Below are 12,858 nucleotides of genomic sequence, written 5' to 3'. Positions count from 1 at the left end.
GTAGGGCTCCATCTGTTTCAATTTTGTGGAATAGTTTGGATAATATTGGTATGAGGTCTTCTATGAAGGTTTGATAGAATTCTGCACTAAACCCATCTGGACCTGGGCTCTTTTTGGTTGGGAGACCTTTAATGACTGCTTCTATTTCCTTAGGAGTTATGGGGTTGTTTAACTGGTTTATCTGTTCCTGATTTAACTTTGATACCTGGTATCTGTCTAGGAAATTGTCCATTTCCTGAAGATTTTCAAATTTTGTTGAATATAGGTTTTTATAGTAAGATCTGATGATTTTTTGAATTTCCTCTGAATCTGTAGTTATGTCTCCCTTTTCATTTCTGATTTTGTTAATTTGGACGCACTCTCTGTGTCCTCTCGTTAGTCTGGCTAAGGGTTTATCTATCTTGTTGATTTTCTCAAAGAACCAACTTTTGGTCCTGTTGATTCTTTCTATGGTCCTTTTTGTTTCTACTTGGTTGATTTCAGCTCTGAGTTTGATTATTTCCTGCCTTCTACTCCTCCTGGGTGTATTTGCTTCTTTTTGTTCTAGAGCTTTTAGGTGTGCTGTCAAGCTGCTGACATATGCTCTTTCCTGTTTCTTTCTGCAGGCACTCAGCGCTATGAGTTTTCCTCTTAGCACAGCTTTCATTGTGTCCCATAAGTTTGAGTATGTTGTATCTTCATTTTCATTAAATTCTAAAAAGTTTTTAATTTCTTTCTTTATTTCTTCCTTGACCAGGTTATCATTGAGTAGAGCATTGTTCAATTTCCACGTATATGTGGGCATTCTTCCCTTATTGTTATTGAAGACCAGTTTTAGGCCGTGGTGGTCCGATAGCACGCATGGGATTATTTCTATCTTTCTGTACCTGTTGAGGCCCGTTTTTTGACCAATTATATGGTCAATTTTGGAGAAAGTACCATGAGGAGCTGAGAAGAAGGTATATCCTTTTGCTTTAGGATAGAATGTTCTATAAATATCCGTTAAGTCCATTTGGCTCATGACTTCTCTTAGTCTGTCGACATCACTGTTTAATTTCTGTTTCCATGATCTGTCCATTGATGAGAGTGGGGTGTTGAAATCTCCCACTATTATTGTGTGAGGTGCAATGTGTGTTTTGAGCTTTAGTAAGGTTTCTTTTACGTATGTAGGTGCCCTTGTATTTGGGGCATAGATATTTAGGATTGAGAGTTCATCTTGGTGGATTTTTCCTTTGATGAATATGAAGTGTCCTTCCTTATCTTTTTTGATGACTTTTAGTTGGAAATTGATTTTATTTGATATTAGAATGGCTACTCCAGCTTGCTTCTTCTGACCATTTGCTTGGAAAGTTGTTTTCCAGCCTTTCACTCTGAGGTAGTGTCTGTCTTTGTCTCTGAGGTGTGTTTCCTGTAGGCAGCAGAATGCAGGGTCCTCGTTGCGTATCCAGTTTGTTAATCTATGTCTTTTTATTGGGGAGTTGAGGCCATTGATATTGAGAGATATTAAGGAATAGTGATTATTGTTTCCCTTTATATTCATATTTGGATGTGAGGTTATGTTTGTGTGCTTTCATTCTCTTTGTTTTGTTGCCAAGACGATTAGTTTCTTGCTTCTTCTAGGGTATAGCTTGCCTCCTTATGTTGGGCTTTACCATTTATTATCCTTTGTAGTGCTGGATTTGTAGAAAGATATTGTGTAAATTTGGTTTTGTCATGGAATATCTTGGTTTCTCCATCAATGTTAATTGAGAGTTTTGCTGGATACAGTAACCTGGGCTGGCATTTGTGTTCTCTTAGGGTCTGTATGACATCAGTCCAGGATCTTCTGGCCTTCATAGTTTCTGGCGAGAAGTCTGGTGTGATTCTGATAGGTCTCCCTTTATATGTTACTTGACCTTTTTCCCTTACTGCTTTTAATATTCTTTCTTTATTTTGTGCGTTTGGTGTTTTGACAATTATGTGACGGGAGGTGTTTCTTTTCTGGTCCAATCTATTTGGAGTTCTGTAGGCTTCTTGTATGCCTATGGGTATCTCTTTTTTTAGGTTAGGGAAGTTTTCTTCTATGATTTTGTTGAAGATATTTACTGGTCCTTTGAGCTGGGAGTCTTCACTCTCTTCTATACCTATTATCCTTAGGTTTGATCTTCTCATTGAGTCCTGGATTTCCTGTATGTTTTGGACCAGTAGCTTTTTCCGCTTTACATTATCTTTGACAGTTGAGTCAATGATTTCTATGGAATCTTCTGCTCCTGAGATTCTCTCTTCCATCTCTTGTATTCTGTTGGTGAAGCTTGTATCTACAGCTCCTTGTCTCTTCTTTTGGTTTTCTATATCCAGGGTTGTTTCCATGTGTTCTTTCTTGATTGCTTCTATTTCCATTTTTAATTCCTTCATCTGTTTGATTGTGTTTTCCTGGAATTCTTTCAGGGATTTTTGCCATTCCTCTCTGTAGGCCTCTACTTGTTTATTAATGATTTCCTGTGTTTCCCTAAGTGTGTTCATGTCTTTCTTGAAGTCCTCCAGCATCATGATCAAATATGATTTTGAAACTAGATCTTGCTTTTCTGGTGTGTTTGGATATTCCATGTTTGTTTTGGCGGGAGAATTGGGCTCCGATGATGGCATGCAGTCTTGGTTTCTGTTGCTTGGGTTCCTGCGCTTGCCTCTCGCCATCAGATTATCTCTAGTGTTACTTTGTTCTGCTATTTCTGACAGTGGCTAGACTGACCTATAAGCCTGTGTGTCAGGAGTGCTGTAGACCTGTTTTCCTCTCTTTCAGTCAGTTATGGGGACAGTGTGTTCTGCTTTCCGGCGTGTAGTTTTTCCTCTCTACAGGTCTTCAGCTGTTCCTGTGGGCCTGTGTCTTGAGTTGACCAGGCAGCTTTCTTGCAGCAGAAAATTTGGTCTTACCTGTGGTCCCGAAGCTCAGGTTCGCTCGTGGGGTGCTGCCCAGGGGCTCTCTGCAGCGGCAGCAACCAGGAAGACCTGTGCCGCCCCTTCCGGGAGCTTCAGTGCACCAGGGTTCCAGATGGTCTTTGGCTTTTTCCTCTGGCGTCCGAGATGTGTGTGCAGGGAGCAGTCTCTTCTGGTTTCCCAGGCTTGTCTGCCTCTCTGAAGGTTTAGCTCTCCCTCCCACGGGATTTGGGTGCAGAGAACTGTTTATCCGGTCTGTTTCTTTCAGGTTCCGGCGGTGTCTCAGGCGCAGAAGTCCTGCCGCTCCTGGGCCCTCCCCCACGGGAGCCCAGAGGCCTTATACAGTTTCCTCTTGGGCCAGGGATGTGGGCAGGGGTGAGCAGTGTTGGTGGTCTCTTCCGCTCTGCAGCCTCAGGAGTGCCCACCTGACCAGGCAGTTGGGTCTCTCTCTCACCAGGTCTGGGAGCAGAGAGCTGCTGCGGGCCGGGATCCGCGGGTGTGGGACTTCCGGTAAACACAGACCGTGCCTCCTAGAGAAATTCTGCTTCCGTGTCCCAAGCTCACCAGGCAGCTTTCTTGCAGCAGAAAATTTGGTCTTACCTGTGGTCCCGAGGCTCAGGTTTGCTCGTGGGGTGCTGTCCAGGGGCTCTCTGCAGCGGCAGCAACCAGGAAGACCTGTGCCGCCCCTTCCGGGAGCTTCAGTGCACCAGGGTTCCAGATGGTCTTTGGCTTTTTCCTCTGGCGTCCGAGATGTGTGTGCAGGGAGCAGTCTCTTCTGGTTTCCCAGGCTTGTCTGCCTCTCTGAAGGTTTAGCTCTCCCTCCCACGGGATTTGGGTGCAGAGAACTGTTTATCCGGTCTGTTTCTTTCAGGTTCCGGCGGTGTCTCAGGCGCAGAAGTCCTGCCGCTCCTGGGCCCTCCCCCACGGGAGCCCAGAGGCCTTATACAGTTTCCTCTTGGGCCAGGGATGTGGGCAGGGGTGAGCAGTGTTGGTGGTCTCTTCCGCTCTGCAGCCTCAGGAGTGCCCACCTGACCAGGCAGTTGGGTCTCTCTCTCACCAGGTCTGGGAGCAGAGAGCTGCTGCGGGCCGGGATCCGCGGGTGTGGGAACTCGTTGTTTTTGATAGCTGAGTAATATTCCATTGTGTAGATGTACCACATTTTCTGTATCCATTCCTCTGTTGAAGGGCATCTGGGTTCTTTCCAGTTTCTGGCTATTATAAATAAGGCTGCGATGAACATAGTGGAGCACGTGTCTCTTTTATATGTTGAGGCATCTTTTGAGTATATGCCCAAGAGAGGTATAGCTGGATCCTCAGGCAGTTCAATGTCCAATTTTCTGAGGATCCTCCAGACTGATTTCCAGAATGGTTTTACCAGTCTGCAATCCCACCAACAATGGAGGAGTGTTCCTCTTTCTCCACATCCTCGCTAGCATCTGCTGTCACCTGAGTTTTTGATCTTAGCCATTCTCACTGGTGTGAGGTGAAATCTCAGGGTTGTTTTGATTTGCATTTCCCTTATGACTAAAGATGTTGAACATTTCTTTAGGTGTTTCTCAGTCATTCCGCATTCCTCAGCTGTGAATTCTTTGTTTAGCTCTCAACCCCATTTTTAAATAGGGTTATTTGTTTCCCTGCAGTCTAACTTCTTGAGTTCTTTGTATATTTTGGATATAAGGCCTCTATCTGTTGTAGGATTGGTAAAGATCTTTTCCCAATCTGTTGGTTGCCGTTTTGTCCTAACCACAGTGTCCTTTGCCTTACAGAAGCTTTGCAGTTTTATGAGATCCCATTTGTCGATTCTTGATCTTAGAGCGTAAGCCATTGGTGTTTTGTTCAGGAAATTTTTTCCAGTGCCCATGTGTTCCAGATGCTTCCCTAGTTTTTCGTCTATTAGTTTGAGTGTGTCTGGTTTGATGTGGAGGTCCTTGATCCACTTGGACGTAAGCTTTGTACAGGGTGATAAGCATAGATCGATCTGCATTCTTCTACATGTTGCCCTCCAGTTGAACCAGCACCATTTGCTGAAAATGATATCTTTTTTCCATTGGATGGTTTTGACTCCTTTGTCAAAAATCAATTGACCATAGGTGTGTGGGTTCATTTCTGGGTCTTCAATTCTATTCCATTGGTCTATCTGTCTGTCTCTGTACCAATACCATGAAGTTTTTATCAATATTGCTCTGTAATACTGCTTGAGTTCAGGGATAGTGATTCCCCCTGAAGTCCTTTTACTGTTGAGGATAGCTTTAGCTATCCTGGGTTTTTTGTTATTCCAGATGAATTTGCAAATTGTTCTGTCTAACTCTTTGAAGAATTGGATTGGTATTTTGATGGGGATTGCATTGAATCTGTAGATTGCTTTTGGTAAAATGGCCATTTTTACTATATTAATCCTGCCAATCCATGAGCATGGGAGATCTTTCCATCTTTTGAGGTCTTCTTCAATTTCTTTCCTCAGTGTCTTGAAGTTCTTATTGTACAGATCTTTTACTTGCTTGGTTAAAGTCACTCCGAGGTACTTTATATTATTTGGGTCTATTATGAAGGGTGTCGTTTCCCTAATTTCTTTCTCAGCTTGTTTCTCTTTTGTATAGAAGAAGGCAACTGATTTATTTGACTTAATTTTATACCCAGCCACTTTGCTGAAGTTCTTTATCAGCTTTAGTAGTTCTCTGGTGGAACTTTTGGGATCACTTAAATATACTATCATATCATCTGCAAATAGTGATATTTTGACCTCTTCTTTTCCGATCTGTATCCCCGTGATCTCCTTTTGTTGTCTGATTGCTCTGGCTAGAACTTCAAGAACTATATTGAATAAGTAGGGAGAGAGTGGGCAGCCTTGTCTAGTCCCTGATTTTAGTGGGATTGCTTCAAGTTTCTCTCCATTTAGTTAATGTTAGCAACTGGTTTGCTGTATATGGCTTTTACTATGGTTAGGTATGGGCCTTGAATTCCTATTCTTTCCAGGACTTTTATCATGAAGGGGTGTTGAATTTTGTCAAATGCTTTCTCAGCATCTAATGAAATGATCATGTGGTTCTGTTCTTTCAGTTTGTTTATATAATGGATCACGTTGCTGGTTTTCCATATATTAAACCATCCCTGCATGCCTGGGATGAAGCCTGCTTGATCATGGTGGATGATTATTTTGATGTGCTCTTGAATTCGGTTTGCCAGAATTTTATTGAGTATTTTTGCGTCGATATTCATAAGGGAAATTGGTCTGAAGTTCTCTTTCTTTGTTGTGTCTTTGTGTGGTTTAGGTATAAGAATAATTGTGGCTTCGTAGAAGGTATCCGATAGTGATCCATCTGTTTCAATTTTGTGGAATACTTTGGATAATATTGGTATGAGGTCTTCTATGAAGGTTTGATAGAATTCTGCACTAAACCTGTCTGGACCTGGGCTCTTTTTGGTTGGGAGACCTTTAATGACTGCTTCTATTTCCTCTAGGAGTTATGGGTTGTTTAAATGGTTTATCTGTTCCTGATTTAACTTCTATACCTGGTATCTGTCTAGGAAATTGTCCATTTCCTGCAGATTTTCAAGTTTTGTTGAATATAGGTTTTATAGTAAGATCTGATGATTTTTTGAATTTCCTCTGAATGTGTAGTTATGTCTCCCTTTTCATTTCTGATTTTGTTAATTTGGACGCACTCTCTGTGTCCTCTCGTTAGTCTGGCTAAGGGTTTATCTATCTTGTTGATTTTCTCAAAAAACCAACTTTTGGTTCTGTTGATTCTTTCTATGGTCCTTTTTGTTTCTACTTGGTTGATTTCAGCTCTGAGTTTGATTATTTCCTGCCTTCTACTCCTCCTGGGTGTATTTGCTTCTTTTTGTTCTAGAGCTTTTAGGTGTGTTGTCAAGCTGGTGACATATGGTCTTTCCTGTTTCTTTCTGCAGGCACTCAGTGCTATGAGTTTTCCTCTTAGCACAGCTTTCATTGTGTCCCATAAGTTTGGGTATGTTGTACCTTCATTTTCATTAAATTCTAAAAAGTGTTTAATTTCTTTCTTTATTTCTTCCTTGACCAGGTTATCATTGAATAGAGCATTGTTCAATTTCCACGTATATGTGGGCATTCTTCCCTTATTGTTATTGAAGACCAGTTTTAGGCCGTGGTGGTCCGATAGCACGCATGGGATTATTTCTATCTTTCTGTACCTGTTGAGGCCCGTTTTTTGACCAATTATATGGTCAATTTTGGAGAAAGTACCATGAGGAGCTGAGAACAAGGTATATCCTTTTGCTTTAGGATAGAATGTTCTATAAATATCCGTTAAGTCCATTTGGCTCATGACTTCTCTTAGTCTGTCGACATCACTGTTTAATTTCTGTTTCCATGATCTGTCCATTGATGAGAGTGGGGTTTTGAAATCTCCCACTATTATTGTGCGATGTGCAATGTGTGTTTTGAGCTTTAGTAAGGTTTCTTTTACGTATGTAGGTGCCCTTGTATTTGGGGCATAGATATTTAGGATTGAGAGTTCATCTTGGTGGATTTTTCCTTTGATGAATATGAAGTGTCCTTCCTTATCTTTTTTGATGACTTTTAATTGAAAATTGATTTTATTTGATATTAGAATGGCTACTCCAGCTTGCTTTTTCTGACCATTTGCTTGGAAAGTTGTTTTCCAGTCTTTCACTCTGAGGTAGTGTCTGTCTTTGTCTCTGAGGTGTGTTTCCTGTAGGCAGCAGAATGCAGGGTCCTCGTTGCGTATCCAGGTTGTTAATCTATTTCTTTTTATTGGGGAGTTGAGGCCATTGATGTTGAGAGATATTAAGGAATAGTGATTATTGCTTCCCGTTATATTCATATTTGGATGTGAGGTTATGTTTGTGTGCTTTCATTCTCTTTGTTTTGTTGCCAAGACGATTAGTTTCTTGCTTCTTCTAGGGTATAGCTTGCCTCCTTATGTTGGGCTTTACCATTTAATATCCTTTGTAGTGCTGGATTTGTAGAAAGATATTGTGTAAATTTGGTTTTGTCATGGAATATCTTGGTTTCTCCATCTATGTAAATTGAGAGTTTTGCAGGATACAGTAACCTGGGCTGGCATTTGTGCTCTCTTAGGGTCTGTATGACATCAGTCCAGGATCTTCTGGCCTTTATAGTTTCTGGCGAGAAGTCTGGTGTGATTCTGATAGATCTGCCTTTTTATGTTACTTGACCTTTTTCCCTTACTGCTTTTAATATTCTTTCTTTTCATATTCATATTATTTTCATATTCATATTCATATTATTTTGTGCGTTTGGTGTTTTGACAATTATGTGACGGGAGGTGTTTCTTTTCTGGTCCAATCTATTTGGAGTTCTGTATGCTTCTTGTATGTCTATGGTATCTCTTTTTTTAGGTTAGGGAAGTTTTCTTCTATGATTTTGTTGAAGATATTTACTGGTCCTTTGAGCTGGGAGTCTTTACTCTCTTCTATACCTATTATCCTTAGGTTTGATCTTCTCATTGAGTCCTGGATTTCCTGTATGTTTTGGACCAGTAGCTTTCTCTGCTTTACATTATCTTTGACAGTTGAGTCAATGATTTCTATGGAATCTTCTGCTCCTGAGATTCTCTCTTCCATCTCTTGTATTCTGTTGGTGAGGCTTGTATCTACAGCTCCTTGTCTCTTCTTTTGGTTTTCTATATCCAGGGTTGTTTCCATGTGTTCTTTCTTGATTGCTTCTATTTCCATTTTTAATTCCTTTAACTGTTTGATTGTGTTTTCCTGGAATTCTTTCAGGGATTTTTGTGATTCTTTCAGGGATTTTTGCGATTCCTCTCTGTAGGCTTCTACTTGTTCTCTAAGGGAGTTCTTCACGTCTTTCTTGAAGTCCTCCAGCATCATGATCAAATATGATTTTGAAACTAGATCTTGCTTTTCTGGTGTGTTGGGATATTCCATGTTTGTTTTGGTGGGAGAATTGGGCTCCGATGATGCCATGTAGTCTTGGTTTCTGTTGCTTGGGTTACTGCGCTTGCCTCTTGCCATCAGATTATCTCTAGTGTTACTTTGTTCTGCTATTTCTGACAGTGGCTAGACTGTCCTATAAGCCTGTGTGTCAGGAGTGCTGTAGACCTGTTTTTCTCTCTTTCAGTCAGTTATGGGGACAGAGTGTTCTGCTTTCGGGCGTGTAGTTTTTCCTCTCTACAGGTCTTCAGCTGTTCCTGTGGGCCTGTGTCTTGAGTTCACCAGGCAGCTTTCTTGCAGCAGAAAAGTTGGTCTTACCTGTGGTCCCGAGGCTCAAATTCGCTCGTGGGGTGCTGCCCACGGGCTCTCTGCAGCGGCAGCACCCACAAAGATATGCGTCGCCCCTTCCGGGAGCTTCAGTGCACCAGGGTTCCAGATCGCCTTTGGTGTTTTCCTCTGGCATCCCAGATGTGTGTGCAGAGAGCAGTCTCTTCTGGTTTCCCAGGCTTGTCTGCCTCTCTGAAGGTTTAGCTCTCCCTCCCACGGGATTTGGGTGCAGAGAACTGTTTATCCGGTCTGTTTCCTTCAGGTTCCGGCGGTGTCTCAGGCAGGGGTCCTGCAGCTCCTGGGCCCTCCCCCACGGGAGCCCAGAGGCCTTATACAGTTTCCTCTTGGGCCAGGGATGTGGGCAGTGGTGGGTAGTGTTGGTGGTCTCTTCCGCTCTGCAGCCTCAGGAGTGCCCACCTGACCAGGCAGTTGGGTCTCTCTCACAGGGGGTCTGGGAGCAGAGAGCTGCTGCCGACTTCATTGTTTTTAATAGATGAATAGTACGCTATTGTGAAAGTGTACTATATTATCTGTATCAATTTTACTTGAATTTTGCACAAGGAGAAAAGAATCAATCTATTTGCATTTTTCTCCATGCATACTGTTACTTGACCCAGCATCATTTGTTGAATACACAGGCTTTTTTCTCCTCCATCTTTATTAACTTGAATATTCTTATTTACATTTCGATTGTTATTCCCCTTCCCGGTTTCCTGGCCAACATCCCCCTAACCCCTCCCCTTCTATATGTGCTTCCCCTCCCCATCCTCCCCCCACTACTGCCCTCCCCCCAACAATCACGTTCACTGGGGGTTCAGTCTTGGCAGGACCAAGGGCTTCCCCTTCCACTGGTGCTCTTACTAGGCTATTCATTGCTACTTATGAGGTTGGAGCCCAGGGTCAGTCCATGTATAGTCTTTAGGTAGTGGCTTAGTCCCTGGAAGCTCTGGTTGGTTTGTATTGTTGTTCATATGGGGTTCAAGCCCCTTCAAGCTCTTCCAGTTCTTTCTCTGACTCCTTCAACAGGGGTCCCGTTCTCAGTTTAGTGGATTGCTGCTGGCATTCGCTTATGTATTTGCTGTATTCTGGCTGTGTCTCTCAGGAGCGATCTACATCCAGTTCCTGTCAGCCTGCACTTCGTTGCTTCATCAATTTTATCTAGTTTAGTGGCTGTATATGTGTGGGCCACATGTGGGGCAGGCTCTGAATAGGTGTTCCTTCAGCCTCTGTTTTAAACTTTGCCTCCCTAAACTCTCCAAGGGTATTCTTGTTCCCCTTTTAAAGAAGGTGTGAAGCATTCACATTTTGGTCATCCTTGTTGAGTTTCATGTGTTCTGTGCATCTAGGTAATTCGAACATTTGAGGTAATGGCAACTTATCAATTAATGCATACCATGTGTGCTTTTCTGTGATTGGATAACCTCATTCAGGATGATATTATCCAGTTCCATTCATTTCCTATGAATTTCATAAAATCATTGTTTTTGATAGCTAAGTAATATTCCATTGTGTAGATGTACCACATTTTCTCTATCCATTCCTCTGTTGAAGGGCATCTGGGTTCTTTCCAGCTTCTGGCTATTATAAATAAGGCTGCTATGAACATAGTGCAGCGTGTGTCTTTGTTATAAGTTGGGGCATATTTTGGGTATATGCCCAAGAGAGGTATAGTTGGATCCTCAGGTAGTTCAATGTTCAATTTTCTGAGGAATCTCCAGACTGAGTTCCAGAATGGTTGTACCAATCTGCAATCCCACCAACAATGGAGGAGTGTTCCTCCTTCTCCACATCCTCACTAGCATTTGCTGTCACCTGAGTTTTTGATCTTAGCCATTCTCACTGGTGTGAGGTGAAATCTCAGGGTTGTTTTGATTTGCATTTCCCTTATGAATAAAGACATTGAACCTTTCTTTAGGTGTTTCTTAGCCATTCAGCATTCCTCAGCTGTGAATTCTTTATTCAGCTCTGAATCCCATTTTTTATAGGGTTATTTGTCTCCCTGCAGTCTAACTTCTTGAGTTCTTTGTACATTTTGGATATAAGCCCTCTATGAGTTATAGGATTGGTAAAGATCTTTTCCCAATCTGTTGGTTGTCGTTTTGTCCTAATAACAGTGTCCTTTGCCTTAAAGAAGCTTTGTAGTTTTATGAGACCCCATTTGTGGATTCCTGATTTTAGAGCATAAGTCATTGGTGTTTTGTTCAGGAAATTTTCTCAAGTGCCCATGTGTTTGAGGTTCTTCCCCACTTTTTCTTCTATTAGTTTCAGTGTATCTGGATGATGTGGAAGTTCTTGATCCACTTGGACTTAAGCTTTGTACAGGGTGATAAGCATGGATCGATCTGCATTCTTCTTTGTGCTGACCTCCTAGTGAACTAGCACCTTTTGCCAAAAATGCCATTTTTTTCTATTGGATATTTTTGTCTCCTTTGTCAAAAATCAAGTGACCATAGGTGTGTGGGTTCATTTCTGGGTCTTCAATTCTATTCCACTGGTCTATCTGTCTGTCTCTGTACCAATACCATGCAGTTTTTATCACTATTGCTCTGGAATACTGCTTGAGTTCAGGGATAGTGATTTCCCCGGGAAGTCCTTTTATTGTTGAGGATAGTTTTAGCTATCCTGGGTTTTTTTTATTGTAGATGGATTTGCAAATTGTTCTGTCTATCTCTGACAAATTGGATTTGAAATTTGATGGGGATTACATTGAATTTGTAGATCACTTTTGGTAAAAATGGCAATTTTTACTATATTAATCCTGCCAATTCATGAGCATGGGAGATCTTTCCATCTTCTGAGACCTTCAATTTCTTTCTTCACAGGCTTAAAGATCTTATCATACAGATCTTTCAGTTGCTTTGTTAAAGTCACACCGAGGTATTTTATATTATTTGGAATTATTATGAAGGGTGTCATTTCCCTAATTTCTGCATTGGCTTGTTTCTATTTTGTATAGAGGAAGGATACTATTTTATTTTAGTTAATTTTATACCCAGCCAGTTTGCTGAAGGTATTTTTCAGGTTTAGTAGCTCTTTGGTGTAACTTTTGGGATCATTTAAGTATATAATCATATCATATGCAAATAGTGACATTTTGATTTCTTCCTTTCCAAACTCTACTTTTTGATCTCCTTTTGTTGTCTGATTGCTCTGGCTAGAACTTCAAGAACTATATTTAATATGTAGGGAGGGAGTGAGCAGCCTTTTCTAATCCCTGATTTTAGTGAGATTGCTTAAGGTTTCTCTCAGTTTAGTTTAAAGTTAGCTACTGGTTTGCTGTATATGACTTGTACTATGTATAGGTAGGGGCCTTGAATTGCTGTTCATTCGAGGAGTTTTATCATGAAGGGGTGTAGATGATGTCAAGTGCTTTCTCAGCTTCTGATGAAATGATCATGTGGTTTTTATCCTTGAGTTTGTTTATATAGTGGATTATGCTGATGGATTTCTGTATATTAAACCATCCCTGCATACTTGGGTTGAAGCGTACTTGATCATGATGGATGATTATTTCGGTGTGCTCTGGGATTCGATTTGCAAGAATTTTGTTGAGTATTTTTCGTTGATGTTCATAAGGGAAATTGGTCTGAAGTTCTCTTTCTTTGTTGGGTCTTTGCGTGGTTTAGGTATAAGAGTGATTGTGACTTCATAGAAGGAATTCAGTAGTGCTTTATCAGTTTCAATTTTGTGGAATAGTTTGGATAGTATGGGTATGAGGTCTTTATG

This window comes from Rattus norvegicus, chromosome 1 (genome assembly GCF_021556685.1).
Source record: "Rattus norvegicus strain SHRSP/BbbUtx chromosome 1, alternate assembly SHRSP_T2T, whole genome shotgun sequence".
In the NCBI taxonomy this organism is placed as follows: domain Eukaryota; kingdom Metazoa; phylum Chordata; class Mammalia; order Rodentia; family Muridae; genus Rattus; species Rattus norvegicus.
The sequence above is the reverse complement of the archived record's forward strand: the minus strand, read 5'-3'. Positions refer to the sequence as shown.